Source organism: Nicotiana sylvestris, chromosome 1 (genome assembly GCF_000393655.2).
Source record: "Nicotiana sylvestris chromosome 1, ASM39365v2, whole genome shotgun sequence".
NCBI classification, from domain to species: domain Eukaryota; kingdom Viridiplantae; phylum Streptophyta; class Magnoliopsida; order Solanales; family Solanaceae; genus Nicotiana; species Nicotiana sylvestris.
Window position 1 is genome coordinate 151,300,697 of NC_091057.1, and position 6,000 is coordinate 151,306,696.

The following is a 6,000-nucleotide window of genomic DNA, read 5'->3' on the forward strand; positions in this document are numbered from 1 at the left end:
AGCTCTACCCCAAAATAAAAAAGAGGTCTTGGCAAAGACAAGGAAGAAGGATCAACAAGCCCTCACGCTACCAATGTTTGGATGATGCCATTTTGAGAAGGTGGCAGATGTTACCACCTCAAAGGAAGCTTGGGAGATTTTACAAAATTCTCTTCAAGGAGTTGACAAGGTGAAAAAGGCAAAACTTCAAACTCTAAGGGCTGATTTTGAAGTTTTAAAACTGAAAGAATCCGAATGCATCTCGGATTATTTTTCAAAAGTGAAGGCTGTTGTAAATCAACTAAGAAGATACGGGGAGGTCATAGAAGATGTCCGTGTGGTAGAAAAAATCCTTCGCACTTTAACACCTAAATTTGATTTTGTGGTGTGTGTTATTGAGGAATCTAAAGATTTAGACTCTATGATGGTGGAGCAATTGGAAGGTTCTTTACAGGCCCACGAAGAAAAGATCAAAAGGAGACAAGAAGTGCCATTGGAGCAACTTCTTAAAACTCAGGCATCTTTCAAGGATTATGGAGGTGAAACAAGCTATCGAGGAAACGAACGAGGATGAGGCCGAGGTCGAGGAGGTCATGGAAGAGGAAGAAGTAATGGTTACAACTTTAACAATGAAGTTAAAATCCACCAAACATTCAGAGGTGATGGTCGTAGACAAAGAGGAGGAAGAGGACGTGGATACTACCAAGAAAATAATGGACAAAAGTATGACAAATCAAAAATTGAATGTTATAATTGTCATAAATTTATCCATTACTCTTGGGAATGTCGTAGCAATGTTGAAGAAAAGGCTAACCTTGTTGACGACAAGAAAGAAGAAAATGAGTCAACATTGTTGATGGTACTCAAGGAAGAAGACAGAGATAATTGCAGCTCGTGGTATTTGGACAATGGAGCAAGCAATCATATGTGTGGGTGCAAAGAGAAGTTTGTGGAGATCAATAAAACAGTGAGAGGTAATGTGTCCTTTGGAGATACCTCAAAGGTTCAAATCGAAGGGATAGGTACGATTCTGATCTCCTGTAAAGATGGTAGTCACAAGTTAATTCAAGATGTTTATTATGTGCCAAAATTAAAAAGTAATATTTTAAGTTTGGGCCAACTTCTTGAAAAGGAATATGACATCCACATGAAAAATATGCATCTTTGGCTTAGAGATTCAAGTGGAATTCTAATTGCTAAAGTGCATATGGCAAAGAATAGATTGTTTTCTCTGAATCTTAAAACAATTGATACAAAGTGTTTGTAGGATAATGTGCAAGATGAATCATGGTGTTGGCACATGCGATTTGGGCACTTAAATTTTGAAGCGCTCAAATCAATGGGAGAAAAGAACATGGTGCATGGGATACCATCAACCAACCATCCAAATCAATTGTGTGAAGCTTGTCTTCTTGGAAAACATGCAAGGAGGAGTTTTACAAAGGAGGCCATGTCAAGATTAACCAAGCCGCTCAAACTTGTCCACACTGATGTGTGTGGACCAATCAATCCACCTTCTTTTGGTAAAAGAAAATACTTTCTGCTTTTCATTGATGACTTTAGTAGAAAGACTTGAGTTTATTTCTTGAACCAAAAATCTGAAGCTTTTGCTGCTTTTAAAAATTTCAAAGTACTTGTAGAGAAAGAAAGTGGCTATGAAATTAAAGCTCTAAGGTCCGATAGAGGAGGCGAATTCACCTCAAATGAATTTAATGACTTCTGTCAACTTCATGGAATTCGTTGCCCTCTAACGGTACCTTATTCACCTCAACAAAATGGTATTGCAGAGAGAAAGAATCGAACGATTCTTAATATGGCTATATGTATGTTGAAAGCTAAAAGTATGCCTAAGGAATTTTGGGCCGAAGCTGTTTCTTGTGCAGTTTATTTGAATAACAGGTCTCCAACAAGAAATGTTAGAGATCAAACCCCTCAAGAAGCATGGAGTGGAAGAAAGCCAAGTGTCAAGCACTTGAGAATCTTTGGGAGCATAGCCTATGCTCATGTGCCACATCAAGGGAGAGCAAAGCTTGACGATCGAAGTGTCAAGCATGTGTTTGTTGGCTATGATACGAGTTCAAAAGGCTACAAGCTATACAACCCAAGAAGCGGTAAGGCGGTGGTAAGACGTGATGTTGAATTTGATGAAGAACTGGTATGGAATTGGGAAGCTGAGGAAGAAACTTCATATGATTTTCTTCCATACTTTGGTGATGAAGAAGAACCGGAGACCGTGGAACCTGTGCAGGACACAACTCCACCTCCTTCTCCAACAAATGTTGCATCTCCCTCTTCTCAAGAAGGTTCAAATGAACAGCTGCAAAGGACAAGGAGCATTCAAGAGCTCTATGAGGACACAGAAGAAGTTACTAATTTTGAATTTTTATGTTGTCTTTTTGTTGACAGTGAACCAATGAACTTTGATGAAGTTGTTACAAATAAAAGGTGGAGACAAACCATGGAGGAGGAGATCAAGTAAATAGATAAGAACAACACTTGAGAGTTAACAACTCTTCCCAAGGGTCATCGAGCAATTGGAGTGAAATGGGTATACAAAATAAAGAAGAATGCTGATGGAGATGTGGAGAAATACAAGGCACGACTTGTGGCTAAAGGCTACAAGCAAAGGCAAGGCATTGACTATGAAGAAGTCTATGCACCTGTTGCCCGCATGGAGACGATTCGTTTGCTGACCTCTTTGGCGGTGCAAATGAAGTGGAAGATTCTTCAACTAGATGTCAAGTCAGCCTTCTTGAATGGCTATCTTGAAGAAGAAGTCTATGTTGAACAACCATTGGGCTTCGTGGTCAAAAACCATGAAGATAAAGTGTTGCGGTTGAAGAAAGCTTTATATGGATTAAAGCAAGCCCCACGAGCATGGAATAGTTGCATCGACAAGTATTTTCAAGACAATGGGTTTACTCGTTGTCTCCATGAATATGTTCTTTACCTTAAAGTTCATACTAATGGAGATATCTTACTTGTTTGTCTTTATGTTGATAATCTTATTTTCACGGGTAATAACCCAAGTTTGTTTAAAGCTTTTAAGAAAGATATGCCCCGTGAGTTCGAGATGACAGATGTAGGGCTCATGTCATACTACTTGGGCCTAGAAGTGAAAAAGATGGAGGATAGAATTTTTATCTCTCAAGAAAGCTATACAAAGGAGATATTGAAGAAGTTCAACATGCTCGATTACAACCTCGTGAACACACCGATGGAAAGTGGGACAAAATTGTCCAAGTTTGATGAAGGAGAAAAAGTGGATCCCACATTCTTCAAAAGTCTTGTGGGAAGTTTGAGCTACTTGACTTGTACCAGGCCAGATATACTCTTTGCAGTTGAAGTAGTTAGCCGGTTCATGGAGGCTCCTACCTCTACTCACTCGAAGGCCACTAGAAGAATTCTTCGTTACCTAAAAGGTACGATCGATTTTGGGTTATTTTATTCTTCTTCTAATGATTTCAACCTTGTGGGATTTTGTGATAGTGATTATGCGGGAGATATTGATGATAGAAAAAGTACAACTGGTTTTGTATTTTTCTTGGGTGATTCTGTTATTTCTTGGAGTTCAAAGAAACAGTCTATTGTTACTCTCTCGACTTGTGAAGCCGAATATATAGCAGCAACATCATGTACCTGTCATGCTATTTGGCTAAGGAGATTATTGAAGGAGCTCAATTTGCCACAAATGGAAGCTACAGAGATTTGTATTGATAACAAATCAGCACAGGCACTCGCAAAGAATCCAGTATATCATGATCGAAGCAAGCATATAGATACAAGGTATCACTTCATCAGAGAATGCATTGCGAAGAAGGAAGTCGAGCTCAAATATGTGAAGTCTCATGATCAAGTTGCAGATATCTTCACAAAGCCTCTCAAGTTTGAAGATTTTCAGAGATTGAGAACAAGACTTGGACTGAAGAAGAAAAATCAAAATTAAGGGAGAGATTTGTGAGGTCCACACCTCACCAACCAAAAGAAGAAGATTGAAAAAATTGGACAAAATAGGCTGCTTGAATGCATATGGACAGCTGAAGATTTCAATTTACAATTTGCAATGCAATAAGTCAAATTTGTGTTGCTAAGTGGTTGGCAAATTTTCCTATAAATAAAGATGATTCCCTCTCAGTTAAGTCACACCAAAATAAGAGAGAAACAATAGAAGTTAGAGAGAGTAATCCACAGATTATTGTCTGTGAGATAACTAGTGAGTGGTAGTAATATTGTAGTGAGGCGTTTTATATAAAGAGTGTTATTTCTTTCAAAGTTGTAGTAGTCTCTTGACACTACTGAGTTGTAATATTATAGTGGTAATATTGCTACACTCATGTATTGTATTTTATCCCGCTAAAATATTTGGTGTCATTGTTACTCTCTTGTGTTATTATTATTTGCTGTGGATATTATTCCTGGGCGGAATTATTTATTTTATCCCAATAGAGTTGAGAACAAGTTCGGCCAAATTGTTGATGATGCTGAGGCAGAAGCCCACTTGATGTATTTATTGGGATTTTTACCTAGCTATACTATCATAAAAACCTATTTACTTTCTTTATTTAGGTTCCTTATTAATTACTTTATATACCTATATTTATTAGTTTTATACAAAATCATAAAAAGGAGAAAATAAAACATACCTTAAATACTGGGTATCAGTTACACATAATCCCCTACATTTAAGATACTCTTTCTTTTTCAAAGGATTACAAAACATCATTTGTATTTGCACTTACCCACCGTAAGAAACCCACTGACAATTATCACCTCTATTTTATACAAATCAACCAATATCTCTCTCTCCCTCATACAAATCAAACTATTATCTCTCTAAAATTGTAGCATCATATATTTCTCTGAATCAATTCCACCAACAACCATTAAAAAGCTTTAATTATTGACAAATCCATCAACGTAACATTATCTCTGAAATTGTAGGTGGAGGGGTCTACCATTGATATACCATTAAAAAGCTTCAAAGCTTTGAATTAGATATTCAGATTTTACGAATTTGTGATTTTTTTGGATTGGGTGTTCTTGAAAACGATTGAAAATATCCTTTAGAGTTTATATCTCAATTTTAAGGGAGATTCGTTAAGTTTAAAGTTGGTTTTAGGTTGAATTTCTAATTGAATCTCGAGGAAGAAGAAGTTTCGGAATTGTGTTACGATTGTATGAAGTTGAATTTCTGATTGAAACTCGAGGAAGAAGAAGTTTCAAAATTGTATTACGATTTTATGATAAATGTATCATAATTGTATCTGAGTTGTATTTGATACATCAATACTTAAGACAATTCTGATACAATACTAATACTATTAAAATACAATATTTTATCATAATTTAAGTTTAGAGTTGGTTCTAGGTGGATGTTTTAAATTGAAACCTGAAAAAGATGAAGTTCAAAGTTGTATCATAATCTAGAATTGTATCATAATTGTATCGCAATTTGTACTTAAAATAATGTATGATACAATGCTAATACAAATATAATACGATATTGTATTAGTTTAAGTTTAAAATCGGTTCAAAGTTGTATCATAATTATATCAGAATTGTGTAAGAATACTTTCCGGATTGTATCAAATTTGTATCTGAATAATGAGTAGTTGTGAGTTCATAACGAATTTCACAGTTTATATCACAAATATATGATAATTATATAATAATTTATTAGTATTGTATCAGGTATTATTTTTTATATTATTGTACCATCTACAAGTTAGATATAATTGTGATACAAGTATGATACAATTATGTTTTACGCATTGATATATCTGATACAATTCAAATGCAATTATAATACAGTTATCATACAATCCTTGAATATTTTTTTATTTTCAGAGTTGTCTGGTCTCCCAACAAAAGAACGATGGAATTGATGATGTAATAATATAAAGTTATCACCAATGGTGGGAAGAGAGAAGATAGAGATTTTGGGTGTAGATTAAGAGATTTTGATGTAAAAAAAGGAGAGGGAAGAGGAAAGGGAAAAAATGGAAAGGAAATGGAAAGGAT